General features: G+C 39.1%; 1 pseudogene; it reads left to right on the top strand.

Annotated features, from left to right (window-relative positions):
- Positions 1–579: 579 nt before the first annotated feature.
- LOC138439820 (developmentally-regulated GTP-binding protein 1 pseudogene) overlaps positions 580–16,721 on the top strand; it is a 16,198-nt pseudogene continuing 56 nt past the window's right edge.

Genomic DNA, 16,721 nt, shown 5'->3' with positions numbered 1-16,721 from the left:
TCTGGACTGCGGAATCAGAGGGAGGAATCTACAGAAAAGGGAATGGGGCCAAATTATTAAGACTTTATTTACCAGGAAAGGAATTTGAATTTTATTCTAAATACAACAGAAATTTATTTAAGGAGTTTAAAACTGAAAATAACTAATTTTAAAATACATTTTTAAATATAAAATTTGTCTAGCAAATCAACAGTAGTACTGTTGACTTAATTGTACATCCTATACTTGAACAATGATAGTTTTGAGAATGAAAGAAGGCCATACTAATAATTACACCATAACAAAGGATCTAAACTAGAACTATTCCAGGTCTATTAGTTGGGTTTTGCTACATAGCATTATACCTATTGGACATAAGCAACATTTACTTAGCTCATGATTCTATAGTCAGACTTACTCTGTGATCTGGCTCTGCTTAGCTTAATCCCTCTGGATTCAGGCAGAATGAAGAAGGCTGTGGCCCAGTGACCTAAGATGGCCTCTGGACACTCTAGAGTCACTTATCTGGCTGTTTTTCATCCGGGTATGGATGCAAATGTGCCACTGATCTCTACTTATCCACCAGGTTGACTCACCCACATGGTAACAACAGGGTTCTACAAGCAACAAAGGCTGAAGCTACAAGGCCTCCTGAGGTCGAGGCTCATAACCCATTACGACTTGTACTTACTTCTTCATTTGTACTACATTCAGTGTGTCAAAGAAGGCCACAAGGCAAGCCCCAGGTTTAATGGGTGGGGAACCAGGCTCCACCTTCTGTGACAATTACTGTGAAATATTGTGGCCTTTTTGCACATTTGTCAACTCTCAAGTTGACAGTTTGGGACGTTGGATAAGATGGATGTTCTGTGTTAGAATAATCCTTTAAACCCTCCATAAACCATCCATATTCTCAGAATAAAGTAGACATCTTTAAAGTAGAGGCTTAAATCAGACATAATTTCCAAAAATACAGGTCAAACATAGAAGATATTTGCCCATTCATGCTCCTATGTCTCCTGGTCATTCAAATTGCCTCTGAGGCATAATACTCTTACAGCTCAAGGATTCTCACCCTTGAGCAGATGTTTTGATGGTAGCTGAATCACTAGTGACTGCAACAGGATAATTAATTGCCTGTAGGGGCAGGAGGAGAAAGGGACGACAGAGGAGATGGCTGGATGGCATCACCAACTCGATGGACATGAGTTTGAGTAAACTCCGGGAGTTGGTGATGGACAGGGAGGCCTGGCGTGCTGCGATTCATGGGGTTGCAAAGTGTCGGACACGACTGAGTGACTGAAATGAACTGAACTGAACTGAACTTGCCATATTATCTAAGGAAATTCAAAGGATTCATGGTAAAACTTAAGAGCAGTAGGAAGGAAGTGCAGGTCTCACAACCTGCTGTGTTATTAGCTTTACGCTCTTCTAGTATACTCATGTCTTGTGCCTATGGTGCAAGATCGCCACTAGCCCACAGTGTAACCAGATCCTCACCTCCTCCTCCAAGTCAACTCCCAGTGGACCAAGATTTTACAAAAGATTTTCTTTTTTTTCAGCCATGCTGTGTGGCATGGGATCAACCAGGGATCAAACCAGCATGCCTGCATTAGAAACACAGAGTCTTAACAACTAGACTATCAAGGAAGTTCCTAGAAGTCTTCATTTTGAATCAGTTCTGATGAGATGGATGAACTGGAGCCGATTATACAGAGTGAAGTAAGCCAGAAAGAAAAACACCAATACAGTATATTAACACATATATATGGAATTTAGAAAGATGGCAATGATGCCCCTGGATGCAAGACAGCAAAAAAGACACAGATGTGTATAGTGGACTTTTGGACTCAGAGGGAGAGGGAGAGGGTGGGATGATTTGGGAGAATGGCATTGAAACATGTATACTATCATGTAAGAATCGAATCACCAGTCTATGTCCAATGCAGGATACAGCATGCTTGGGGCTGGTGCACGGGGATGACCCAGAGAGGTGTTATGGGGAGGGAGGTGGGAGGGGGGTTCATGTTTGGGAACGCATGTACACTCGTGGTGGATTCATGTTAATGTATGGCAAAACCAATACAGTATTGTAAAGTAAAATAAAGTAAAAAAATAAATCAATCAATAAATAAAAGCTTCCTAGAATATCTTGATGGGCTACCAGGTTTGAGAACCACTGATGTTATAGACAAATTTATAGTTGAACCTAGATTCTCACTTACTCTTACTCATCTGTTTTCTTTGAACTAAAGAAATAACAATGTATAAGTTATTTTCTAAGACAAGACAAAATATTATTTCAATTTCTGTGAAATACTTTCACTAGAAAAAGAAAATTTTCCATCACTAAGAAATCCTTCTTAAGCACAATATATCTCAAATTTCAGACACCTGGTTCCTATAAATTACAATAGTTTCTTAGGGATATGGCTGGCAGATGCCACTTTTATGGAGTGAATCTTCAAGACTGGTACAGTGTTCTCCTGAAAAGAATACTGAAATGTATAAAAATGAATGATAACAACCACAGAGTGCATAGAAAAGAAAATTCTGCTCAATCACACCTAAACTAATGGAGAACAGAATCAGTGCCAAGAGCAAGGTTTGCCATTTCTTCCTTTTGTGTACACCAAACGTTGTTAGAGTAATAATAGCAGTAATGCTATAAACACTGAATCCTACACTATAGCCTCCACAATGCCTCTCACTAAGCACTGTGCTTGCATTAGGCTATTTAATCTTCACAAAATCATGAGATAGGAATATTATCCCTCCTTCAGAGATAAAGAATCCAGAATATAAGACTGTTAAGTAACTTATCCAAGTCACACAGCTGCTGATAGAGCTGGGATGAGACCAAGGTCATCCTATTTCAAAACCTCAAAATTCACTCATTACTTTAACCTATCACAGAGTGAGATGAAGGAGCACAGCAAAAGCAGAGAAGTCACAAGAAAGCTGAAAACATGGTCCTGATTTCTCAATATACACTCAGAAATAACTACAAATTTGGCTTCCAAACTTGAGCTTCTCCCAACTCACAATTCAGGTAAATATAAACTACTCCCAGTGGAAAATGAACAGTTCATTATGCTCTAGTATTATGCTCATCTTCTAGACCTTTGCACTTAAGAGAATATTATTAAGCTAAAATGTGGGGGGGGTTCCCTTTTTGAGGGGGAGTATTATTTCTTTTACCGTATCCATAACTGTCAGTGAGATGAACATTTATTTTTGTGCTTAATCACTAAAAAATAATGGCATTCAAGGGCTGCCCACCAAGTGAACAAAAGTCATTGGTAAAAATTATTTGTCAAGTCCAATTGAATGGGTTCCATACAAATGGGCAAACAGGAAGCAGTGCAAGTCATCTTCTAACACATACCACTATATGAATGTATCTTCCTACAAGAAAAAGGACATTTCACCAATTTGCCAAGTAGGTCATGAATTTTCACAACTACTCAAGTAAAAATTAGCCATATATGGATTATTCTCAGGAATAATTTTGATTGAAAGTGATTTATGTCTCACCTAGCAATAAATAGTCAGTGCAGATCGTTTGAATATAGCTTGCACTGTATATTTTTGCTGAAAAGCTTTTCAAATCATTTTAGAGACTTTAAAATATATATAGCTCTACTTTTTTGCTTCTGTTATTATATCTTCTAAGTGGGAATTTGTCTTGTGAAAATTTACACAGCAAATACTTTAAGTTGTTTTATTAGATGTATTCCATAGAGACATTGTTTCCTGTAAATGGAATCTGTGTGCGTGCTAAGTCACTTCAGTTCTGTCTGACTCTGTGCAATCCTCTGGACTGCCTCTGTGCAATCCTATGGCCTGCAGCCTGCCATGGGGTTCCCCAGACAAGAATACTGGAGTGGGTTGCCATGCCCTCTTTCCAGGGATTTTCCCAACCCAATGATTGAAACCACGTCTCTTACATCTGCTTGCATTGGCAGCTGGGTTCTTTACCTCTAGCACCATCTGGGAAACCCAAATGGTGTATTTAATATTACATTTATCTATCACATATCTTTATTTTCTCTTGGATATTTTATGTTTATTTTCTGTGCTATCATTATTAAGAATTATTCAGAACTGCCTAAATTCATTTTAGGTACAATTTAACAAATCAAATTTAAATGTTTTGCAGATATCATAAAATTCCCCTATGACTCAGAGCTGCATGCTGGATTCAATTATTTGACTGTATCTCGATGTGAGTCAAGAGAATAAAACCACATATTTTCTGGGGGTATCTTCACAATTTTATAAGCCTTCCAATCTCCTCCTATTTTTAAGAACAAAGAAGAGGCACGAAGGGAGGTGTAAGAGCATTTGACCCAAATATCAGATGTGTAGAGACCTGTATCTACGTTTTAGAAAGTAAGGAAGGGTGATGTTTTACCGTAAACACGGAAGTGCTGAAATACATCAATGCTGCAAAATCAGAGTGAGACGGCAGGGCGAAGGTGACAGGAAAACTACACGGTCTTAACAAACTTGTAAGAGGACATTATCTTTCCTTTAAAATGCCAGTTTAAAGTAGTTTCTCATAATTGCTGTAGAAAAAGAAGGAAATAATCTTTACTCTTCAAACAACTTGATAAAATCTTTAATCTGTAGGTAAACAAAGTGTTCAGGTGTGTCAGGAACTCCACTTAAATAAGTAGAAAAGAAGCATACCTACATAGCCCATCTAGACGGAAAAAAAAAACCTAAAACTTTGCTTTGTGGAGCTGAATAATACAATGAGTTGTTATACCAATCAAATTACATAAGAAATGGCCAAATGTCTGTTTTGTGCTGTGTGGAGACAGACACTAACAATCAAAGCTAGGGAGTTTTAATGAGGAGACTTAATTAAGACACACATCATCTTACGAAAACATGAGTTTTTAATTCTGAGAAAAAATCACTGCCAAACTCAGTTCAGCTGTGCTAATTAGCAAAGACTGGGAATTCAGAAAATCAGGCTATTAGAAAAAGGTATGCTAAAGAGTGACTATAGAGTATTGGCCACAGAGTATATTGTCGTTGTTCTGATCCTACGACAGAAACTCATAGATGTGGAAAGGGACAGGTCTTCTAATGATACTCGACCAGACCTTTCCACGAAGAGCAGAGTTCTATAAACATCCTGACACCTGGGAACCTCAAAACCAGAGACCAAGGTTTTGGTCTCATTACATTCTTTGGCTATCCTTGCAATTTTTGAATAGCTCAATTTAATTGAAAATAGTGTCTTCAATTGAGCTACATCTGTCTCTTTAAGGTTTTCATTTATTGCTTAATTCTTCCTCTCTGAAATTATCCAGATGAAGTCTAACCCCATTTCTCATAAAATAAATCTGTTTTCTCTTTTCTAACACAACAGGATTCCCTGCTGTTTCTACTGTCCCTCACATAATCCCACTTCAGACTTTACCACCATCTGCGTCAGTCTCTTCTGAAAAAGATCAGTTGCTGTTTTTCTTAAAGCTGGTGTTACCTTGAAGTGTAATCTGTTCAGTGTGTCTCCAGTCCTCTGGATTCTAGAATTTTGTAATTGCTACCTAAGTTTGCATTAACATTTTGGTAATTACAGCACACTGTTCACTAATTTTGAACTTGTAATCAGCTAAAACACCTGTCTTTTTCTTATGAAAAGCTATTGAGCCAGGTTCCTCTGTATTTGATACTCTACCAGCTGTTTATTAAGTTCAAATTTGTTTAATCTTTATCGAACAAGTGATCAATGTACACTTGTTAAAAATTAGAAAATCAGCAAGATGAGCAACAATATAAATAAAGTATAAAGCATCGCTTTACTCCAAACATTTGAAGAAAACTGCTGTCTACATTTTTTAAATACTTTCCCAAGTGCCTTTTCTATACATACACATGCTGACTGTTGGATATTTATGTGAATTTGTGTATACATACACAAAATGTAATTATTATATATACTGTATACTATATGATATATAGTATTATTATTGTTCAGTCGTGTTCGATTCTTTGTGACCCATGGACTGTAGCCTCCCAGGTTCCTCTGTCCATGGGATTTCCCAGGCAAGAACACTGGAGTGGGTTGCCATGTCCTTCTCCAATAAGATTATTATAGATTACTATATATACTATATATAATAATATATACTCTTATGATCTACCCTTTTTCTCAATTGCACTTTGTAAATGTCTGTAAAATTTTAAAGATACATATTTTCCACCTATGTTTTTCTTTAAAAATGCCCTCACAATATTTCAGTTTGGGAGGTAACATTGTTCCAGGTTCTATGGCTATGTGTAATAATAAACCATTTCAAACTGTAGTGACTTAAAACAACAGTATTCATTTTGTTCACAAATCTGCAATTTGGAAGCATTCAACAATTTGTCTGCTCTAGTTAGAATCAGCTGTAGTGACTCAAAGGCTGGAGGCTAGCATCATCTGAAACCTCATTCACTTAGATGATTAGTAGATACTGGCTGTTGGCAGCAATCTTACTTGGGGCTTTCTGCTGGAACACCTACAGGTGACCTTGCCATGAGGTCTGGGCTTCATCCCAAGCTGAGTTTCAAGGGAGAAAAATCCCAAAGGGGAGAATCAGGTGGAAAGTCTTTTGCCTTTAAAAGTCATCCAGTTTCACTTTCATCATCTGTTACTCAGTGAAGGAGCCATAAAGTATTGCCTAGGTTCAAGGGCAAGGAAAATGGTAACTAGGGAGTGACAAGGTTAAGGAAGAACATGTGGGACTGAAAATACTGTTGTGACTATCTTTGGAAATCAGTATTTCCAAAGCCATAATTCATTTAACATCTTTAATACTATTTAAAATTTTCACCAATATAAAAACTGCTGCAAAACAATTCTCAAATAGACATTTGTGAGTATTTACACAATTATATCCCTAAGATATTCTGAGACCAGTGCTTACAAAGTTAAGCACATTTTTTAAGGCTTTTGATAGATATTGGCAAAATGCAAATTCAGGAACATGAATGGCAATTTCACCTTACTTATTAGTGTATTAAAGGAAAAGCCCATTTCTTAACTCTAGCTTAAACCCTGGGAATTACCAAATTTCATAATATTAGCCAGTTCTATATTATTGTTATTTAAATTTGAGATTCTTTGATTACCTTTGAACATTTTATATGTCTACTGGTTATTTGTATTTCTTCTTAGAAATTGCTTTTTTCTTGCCCTTTCATCACTTTTCTTTTGATCTCTCTCTTTGAAGTTTTTGTTAGAGAATTTTATGTATTAACATTAAAACTTGTCAAATATATTGCAATGCTTTTCCTGATTTGTTATTTGCCTATTATACTCTACGTAAAGTTCTTATACTTTCCTGTTTGCAAAAGAATACTCAGCTATATGTATGCATTCAGTTCAGTTCAGTTCAGTCACTCAGTCGTGTCTGACTCTTTGTGACCCCATGAATCGCAGCACGCCAGGCCTCCCTGTCCATCACCAACTCCCGGAGTTCACTCAGATTCACGTCCATCGAGTCAGTGATGCCATCCAACCATCTCATCCTCTGTCGTCCCCTTCTCCTCCTGCCCCCAATCCCTCCCAGCATCAGAGTCTTTTCCAATGAGTCAACTCTTCACATTAGATGGCCAAAGTACTGGAGTTTCAGCTTTAGCATCATTCCTTCCAAAGAACACCCAGGGCTGATCTCCTTCAGAATGGACTAGTTGGATCTCCTTGCAGTCCGAGGGACTCTCAAGAGTCTTCTCCAACACCACAGTTCAAAAGCATCAATTCTTCAGTGCTCAGCCTTCTTTACAGTCCAACTCTCACATCCATACATGACCACAGGAAAAACCATAGCCTTGACTAGACGGACCTTAGTCGACAAAGTAATGTCTCTGCTTTTGAATATGCTATCTAGGTTGGTCATAACTTTTCTTCCAAGGAGTAAACATCTTTTAATTTCATGGCTGCAATCACCCTCTGCAGTGATTTTGGAGCCCCAAAAAATAAAGTCTGACACTGTTTCCACTGTTTCCCCATCTATTTCCCATGAAGTGATGGGACCGGATGCCATGATCTTCGTTTTCTGAATGTTGAGCTTTAAGCCAACTTTTCCACTCTTCACTTTCACTTTCATCAAGAGGCTTTTTAGTTCCTCTTCACTTTCTGCCATAAGGGTGGTGTCATCTGCATATCTGAGGTTATTGATATTTCTCCTGGCAATCTTGATTCCAGCTTGTGTTTCTGCCAGTCCAGCGTTTCTCATGATGTACTCTGCATATCAGTTAAATAAGCAGGGTGACAATATACAGCCTTGACGTGCTCCTTTTCCTATTTGGAACTAGTCTGTTGTTCCATGTCCAGTTCTAACTGCTGCTTCCTGACCTGCATACAGATTTCTCAAGAGGCAGGTCAGGTGGTCTGGTATTCCCATCTCTTTCAGAATTTTCCACAGTTTATTGTGATATGTATTCATATAGTAAAACAATTATGTCGTTGCTGCTTAGTTGCTAAGTCACGTCTGACTCTTTAGCGACACCATGGACTGTAGCCCGCCAGGCTCCTTCCTGTGTCCATGGAATTCTCCAGGCAAGGATACTAGAGTGGGTTGCCATTCCCTTCTCCAGGGGATCTTCCCAACCCAGAGATCAAACCCGAGTCTTCTATGGCAAGCGGATTCTTTACCACTTAGCTACCAGGGAAGCCTCTCTTAAAGACCTACACCTACATAAAAATTAATCTATATTTTCTTCTAATATTTTAAGATTTAATTTTTATATAAAATCCTTAATAAATCTGAAATTTTGGTTTATGGGAAGAAGAAGACTGCATTTTTTTCTAAATAATTATCTCTTTTCTCAAATACTGTTTAAAAATTGATCATCTATCAATTATTTATGTATTATTTATCATACGCCAAATATATATTTTTAAAATTTTTTCTTTATGATTCCATTTATCTGTCATTTCCAATTTATATCAAGCTATACTACCCATTTATCAATGAATTCTTACTACACTATTCTTCTGCTTTATGGGCAATGATATATAAACTTTTTTGTTTGTTTTGCTCATTTGAGAATTTGATGGACTGTTTAGATTCTCTGCTTAGAGAAATATACATATATGCATACACAAAATTGTTTTCATTCAATTTCTTATAATCTCTGACATCCATATAAAGTGTCTTCATCTTTGCCAATATCGCATGAATTTAACTGTAAGTATTTTTATTTTTTAGATTGTTATTTTGATTGAGTTCTGTTTTGCATTTCATTTTGTTATATTTGTTTGTTGATAACATATAAGGAACCTGTTGACTTTGTTAATTTTTTTCATCTGGAATTCTTTTTTGAATTCTTTCAAATCTATTTGTTTCATAAAGTTTTATGTGTTCTATATAGGCTTCCCTGGTGCCTCAGATGGTAAAGAATCTGCTGCAGTGCAGGAGACCCAGGTTCAATCCCTGGTTGGGGAGGACCCCTTGGAGAGGGGAATGGCTACCCACTCCAGTATTCTTGCCTGGATAATCCCATGGATGGAGGAGACTAGTGGTCTATAAAGTCCATGGGGTCGCAAAGAGTCAGACATGACTGAGAGACTAACACTTTTACTAGACAATCAAACCATCTTCATTGAATATAATATGGCCTTCTCTTTCACAGCATTTAAATATGATATATATCATGTCAGAATGTTTACAGTATATATCTTGGTTATAATATCTAGAACAAGGCCTTTATAATAATAGGTATAATATACTTCTATTTTACTTCTATTATTTTTTCCATTTTTTAATGCATAAGTTAATGAGAATGCAACTAAACTTTCACCTGGTTACATGTGCAAGATAAAAATCCTTTACTATGTTCAATTTCCTTCTGTTTTTCATACATTTTTCTTCTATTCCCAGTTTATTAAACATAAGTGCCTTTTTAAAGTTTTACTCAGATATAATTCACTTACCATTAAATTCATCCTTTTAAAGTGTAAAATTTAGTGGATTTTAGTATGTGCTCCAGAGAAGGCAATGGCACCCCACTCCAGTACTCTTGCCTGGAAAATCCATGGATGGAGAAGCCTGTTGGGCTGCAGTCCATAGGGTCGCTAAGAGTCAGACACGACTGAGCGACTTCACTTTCACTTTTCAGTTTCATGCATTGGAGAAGGAAATGGCAACCCACTCCAGTGTTCTTGCCTGGAGAATCCCAGGTACAGAGGAGCCTGGTGGGCTGCCGTCTATGGGGTCACATGGAGTAGGACACGACTGAAGTGACTCAGCAGCAGCAGCAGTATGTGCTCAGTTGTGTCTGACTCTTTGGGGCCCCATAGACCATAGTCCACCAGGCTCCTCTGCCCATGGAATTTTCCAGGCAAGAATACTGGAGAGGGTTGCCATTTCCTTCTCCAGGAGAATCTTTCTGACCCAGGGATCAAACCCACATCTCCTGCATTGCAGGCAGATTCTTTACCACTAGCACCACTCGGAAAGCCTGGATTTTAGTATAGTCACAAAATTATGCGACCATTACCATTATCCAATTCCAAAACATTGTGTCACTCCAAAAGGAAATCATTTGCTTCATTTGCTAATAGTCACTCCTCACTAATTTACTTTTAGTCTCTATGAATTTACCACTTCTGGACATCTCATATAAATACTTTCTTAGTGAATTCTGCCTATTATTTCAACTCTAAAGATTTTTCTGAATCCTGATTCTACTCCAGATCATATTAGCTATTAATTTTGTACTTCCAGATAAATGTTGATCAATTTTACAAGTATGCCTCTGCATCTTAAGTCATTAATAAATTTCACAGAAATGTGTCAATTACTTATGCAACCTCTATGTAGGCATCTCCTGTTACTTTGGTATTAATATAAAAAGTTAAAAATTTACTCATCTGTAGAGTCATCTTGTCTGCACATCTCAATTTTGCCTAAAAAAACTGTTAAGTGATTAGGTTAAAAAATAATACATTGTTTCTCCTGTACCAATCAAACTTTGCCAAATGCTGAACTTAGTTTTGAAAGCAAAGTTTATTCTAACTCACTACATACTACTCCTAATCAGTGAACCTTGTTCCGTATGTGAATAAATTATCTCTTTCATAATGAAAGCCAGAATCTTTTCTAGTATTAACTACAAACTTAATGACACATGCTTTTCAGAACAAAACTTTTAAAAAATCAAAGTGCCACAGCTTTTCCTTACTTAACATTCTATGACTTTTCCCTTTTCCATTATATCTGAAAAATCAGGCAATGTGGCAATTACTAATTCTCCACTTTAGTATCTGCTTTGTAAACTCCACAGTGTAGATGGATAAATGGTAAAAGGGGAAACAGTATAATCCACATCAATCTGCCAAGATGCTAGTGATTCTTGACCTACCGTTTATGAAATGATCCACACTGAATGTTAACAGATAATTCAATATATCATTTCTCCCTGGAATATTTGATCACTATAAATTATAATGAAAGATGAAGAGTCATAGACTCTGACATACACAGCAGTGGATAGAGAAGGGCCAAAGAATGGTCCCATAGAGCACTTCGGATTTTCATGCCCCTCCTCACCAACAAGGTCTGATACCTGCTTCTGGGGCTAGGCTGGACCTGCAATCAATGTGCTAAAGCTGGTGAGGCAGGTATGGATGCTGCTCTGTCCACGCAAGCTCCTTTCCTAGCCCGATTCTTCCCACCCCTTGGGCTGTCAACTGCAACCTCACTTTTGGAGAGAACTGACTTGCCACCAGAGTACATTACTTTTACAGCCTCAGTCTCAGAAGACATCCATCTTCTGGAATCAATCTCTTTCTAATTCCGTCTTGTAAAAGCACTTGACCTCACAGCCCACCAGAATTTTGGCCTTGTGCAGATGTGTGCATACATGTATGTATACTGTAGAACCAAATCAAAATGGAGTCACTCATGTTGGAGACAAAATGGAGCTGGTTAACGTAGACACATGAAAGAAAAATTAAATTTAACTTTATCTAACATTAGTTGCAGGAAATTTACAGCTTTTCTCAGAAATGAGCAGAGTACATCAGCCAATACACAAATGCCAAGTGTGTTCACACCATCTTTAGACTTCATTGATCCTGACTCAGCTACCTTCACCCAAAAAAGGAAGAAGCCACCAGGTCTCAGAAAAAGACAAATAACTTCTGCATTTACTCCATAAACATCCTTTAGTTCTTAGAAGTCACTTGTGTTCTTTTATTTTCCTCTGGCTTTTTTTTTTTTTAATTTCCTTAGGAATGTCAATGTCTTTGTTACTGGTTTCTAAGAACTCATTTATGACGAAGGACAGTAACCATTTGTCATGCAATGCAAATGAAATATATTTTATTGGCATCAATTTACTATGGTGGTCTGTATTTTGATTGTGTATTAAAATATAATTATGTAGTGATTAAAAAACAAAACAAAAACTGCAGTCAGTAAGCAAGAGGAAACATTGCCGGTCGCCTTGAGCTTCCTGGTTTTTCAGGCCATAAGCTTTGAAAATAAATTCATCTTTCTGCTTTGTTTTTTTCAGTGTGCAGAATTTGGTTTTGGACACTACATACTTGTGCACACATAAGAGCCAGAAGTCCGTACTAAATGACACAGCCTATGCCATAAAAAGGAAATGACAGAAAACCTTCTTCAAAAAATGGGGAACAGAATGTTTGTCTGCACCCTGCTGCACTGTGTTGTCGTGGGGAGTTAGTGAGTGTCACACTGAACTTTCGCAAGAATTAGGAGGTATCGCGCCTGCGCACAGCAGTAGCTACTGCCGGTGGTGGCAGGTCCGCTGGCAGATGTGTGATAGAAGCAATCTGTGTGGAGGCCTCTGCACCCCGGGGAAATCGCCATCGTTAGCAGCATTTTAGCCGACACCTGTGGGATCGAAGCCGAGATGGCTCAAACTAAAAGTACAAAACCACTGTTTAGAGGTGCTTAAAGCCAGGAGATCCAACCAGTCCGTTCTAAAGGAGATGAGCCCTGGGTGTTCTTTGGAAGGAATGGTGCTAAAGCTGAAACTCCAGTACTTTGGCCACCTCATGCAAAGAGTTGACTCATTGGAAAAGACTCTGATGCTGGGAGGGATTGGGGGCAGGAGGAGAAGGGGACAAAAGAGGATGAGATGGCTGGATGGCATCACCGACTTGATGGACAGGAGTTTGAGTGAACTCTGGGAGATGGTGACGGACAGAGAGGCCTGGCGTACTGCAATTCATGGGGTCCCAAAGAGTCGGACACGACTGAGCAACTGAACTGAACTGAACTGAAGGCTCTATCAGAGATGGAAATACCAGACCACCTGACCTGCCTCTTGAGAAACGTATACACAGGTCAGGAAGCAACAGTTAGAGTGGACATAGAACAACAGACTGGTTCCAAATAGGAAAAGGAGCACGTCAAGGCTGTATATTGTCACCCTGCTTATTTAACTGATATGTAGAGTACATTATGAGAAACGCTGGGCTGGAAGAAGCACAAGCTGGAATCAAGATTTCGAGGAGAGATATCAATAACCTCAGACATGCAGATGACACCACCCTTATGGCAGAAAGTGAAGAGGAACTAAAAAGCCTCTTGATGAAAGTGAAAGCGGAGAGTGGAAAAGTTGGCTTAAAGCTCAACATTCAGAAAATGAAAATCATGGCATCTGGTCCCATCACTTCATGGGAAATAGATGGGGAAACAGTGGAAACAGTGTCAGACTTTATTTTGGGGGGCTCCAAAATCACTGCAGATGGTGATTGCAGCCATGAAATTAAAAGACTCTTACTCCTTGGAAGGAAGGATATGACCAACCTAGATAGCATGTTAAAAATCAGAGACATTACTTTGCCAACAAAGGTCCGTCTAGTCAAGGCTATGGTTTTTCCAGTAGTCATGTATGGATGTGAGAGTTGGACTGTGAAGAAGGTTGAGCGCCGAAGAACTGATGCTTTTGAACTGTAGTGTTGGAGAAGACTCTTGAGAGTCCCTTGGACTGCAAGGAGATCCAACCAGTCCATTCTAAAGGAGATGGGTCCTGGGATTTCTTTGGAAGGACTGATGCTAAAGCTGAAACTCCAGTACTTTGGCCACCTCATGTGAAGTGTTGATTCATTGGAAAAAACTCTGATGCTGGGAGAGATTGGGTGCAGGAGGAGAAGGGGACGACAGAGGATGAGATGGCTGGATGGCGTCACGGACTCAATGGATGTGAGTCTGAGTGAACTCCGGGAGCTGGTAATGGACAGGGAGGCCTGGCATGCTGCAATTCATGGGGTCAAAAAGAGTTGGACACAACTGAGTGACTGAACTGAATTGAACTGAACTGAACTGAAGGCTCTCTCTGTTAAGCTTCACAGAAAACTCATTTCTCCAAAAGGTGGTGGTGCTGGTGAGCCAGAAGGTTTTGGTGTGGCCAAGAGAGGTGATGCTCCAGTTGAGTTAGTGGGCTTTCTAACTGTGGGGAAGTCCATGCAGTTCAGTAGCTTGGCCGAAGTATATTCCAAGGTGGCCGCTGGGATTCGCTCCTCTGACCCCTGTGTCATCAGACACAAAGAAATCAAAATCCAGCTCCAGGATCCCTCAAATATCATTGAAAGTGTCAAGGATGAGAAAGGTAGAGAGGCTGTCATGTCATTGCAGTGGCCCGAATGTGTAGCTTGATCCTGAATGTTCTGGGGGCTCTGAAACCTTTGAGACATAAGAATATAATTGAAAACGAGCTGGATTCCTTTGGCATTCGCTTGAACAGTTGCCGGGAGCCAGCGTAAGGAATCCCACCCGTGACAAGGTCATGCGGCAGAGGCCTTGATGGACAAGGTGAATCAGGCCTCAGGTTTTCCCCCTGGTATTTCCTGAGCATGTACCCCCAAAAAAAAACAAAATCTGCCAGCCTTTACTGTACTCTGCTTTTCCACTCCTCTGACACTCTCTGGAAAAAAGTTAATTCAGGGCTTCAGTCTCCTGCAAAAGAATGTCTCAGCTTAAAACCCCCTCTGATAGCTCTCTAACTTGCCTAACAGATTCCCCCGGACTTTTTACAGCTTGTGAATTGTTTACAGTCTCCCAACCGCTAGAGGCACAGGAAGCTTAAAACATCCTAGGATTGCAGGGGCTTCCAAGGTGTCAAGATCATTAGAATAAAACTGATTAAGCGTTTCATGGTTGAGCCAATACTTGATGCCAAATTTTCATATCTTTTATTTGTTGATATAGTTGGTATATAGAAAAAACAAGTAGCAACATTAGATCTATGAGTTAAGTACCTTCTCTGTTATAACCCACTGTGCCATTGTTCTATAGAGATGTAACTTTAGTGCTTTAAGGAGATGCAGATTAAAGAAAAACACTTCAGGGGAAACGAGATTAACATTCATTAAGGAAGAGAGCCAAAAGGTGTTAGCAAGCCTCTTGGCCAGAAGATAATGTAAATCACCTGAGACCTTTTGTATGCAGAAAGATGTACAGAAAGGGTCAGGACTGCTGGCCCTGCATGACTCTGTATCTTCCATCATGTAAAATTTAGGGTATATAGTAGTTTGGATGTTAGCACACTAGACTTTTGAGTTAATTACTTTTCTTTTGTTATATATCACTGCACTCCTCTTGTGTCCTTGCTATGTAAGAATGTAACTTTATTTAGTGTTTTCTGAGGGTGGCACCAGACTTTGGGAAGATCAACACAAATAAGTCTTCTGGTTGACAAACCCTTATCAGAAAAAAGGCTGTAAAATGTTAATTAGCCCTCTGGCCAGAAGATGATGTAAATCACCTAAGGCTTGTGTATACAATTAGGTATGCAGAGAGAAAGCCTGGTTTTGATAAGAGTCTGGGCTGCTAAAGCTGCATAGCTTTGTATTACCCATTGATCTCTATGTACAATCAAAAAGGTATAAAAGGCCTTTCTAGACAGTAGAGGCCAGGCAAGTCATTGGAAGGACTGGTTTCCCCTGTGTCTCCTCTTTACTCTAATTTCAGGCTGAATTCCCATCTGGGGCGTGGAGGCTCGCCATGTCTACTTACTTGTCCCGGCTTCTAAGATCCGTAAGAGAGAGAGCCCAAGGCAGGGCACTCTCCAATATTCAAACGGACGCCGGTGGCCTAACGTAGATGGTGCAAGCTCCTTGTCTGGAACTTTATTGGCTTTCCACGTAAACCAAGTTATTCAGCCTCTTTTCTCCACTTAATTTTCCTACTACACTATTTCTTCCTAATCTAACCTTATATTAATAAATAAATAAGTTTTTTCCTTGCCTATTCCATCTCCCCTTCGAATCACCCTGGATCCACTGGGGCTGGACCCCAGCAAACAGCAAACCCTTTTATATTGGCTTTCAGAAGATGCATAAAGGAAGCATTACTCTGAAAGCCACTTGCTGTCAGAGTGAGCTGGATGCTGAAACTGTAAAGAGCATTCTAGCTGAGTACAAAGTTCATAATGCTGACGTGACCATGGCAATACCACAGGGAATTACTTCACTGATGAGGTGGAAAGAAGCAATTTATATCCTCTGTAACTGTGTGATAGTTAAATAAGATTGATCAGATCTCCCCTGAGATATTATATATCATCTATAAGAAGTCTCACTGTACCCACCTCTGCCCATCACTGGGATTTTGATAAATTGTTGGAAAAGATCTGGTAGTATCTGAAATTTGTGAGGACTTAGGCCAAACCCAAAGGCCAGTTCCCAGATTAAACATACCCAGTTCAATGTTACCTTACCCAGGACCACAATGGAGGATTGCTGCTGAAAATTAATGAAA

Source organism: Ovis canadensis, chromosome 4, assembly GCF_042477335.2.
Source record: "Ovis canadensis isolate MfBH-ARS-UI-01 breed Bighorn chromosome 4, ARS-UI_OviCan_v2, whole genome shotgun sequence".
In the NCBI taxonomy this organism is placed as follows: Eukaryota; Metazoa; Chordata; class Mammalia; order Artiodactyla; family Bovidae; genus Ovis; species Ovis canadensis.
Note: the sequence above shows the minus strand (reverse complement) of the source record. Positions and strands in the feature narration are given on the sequence as shown.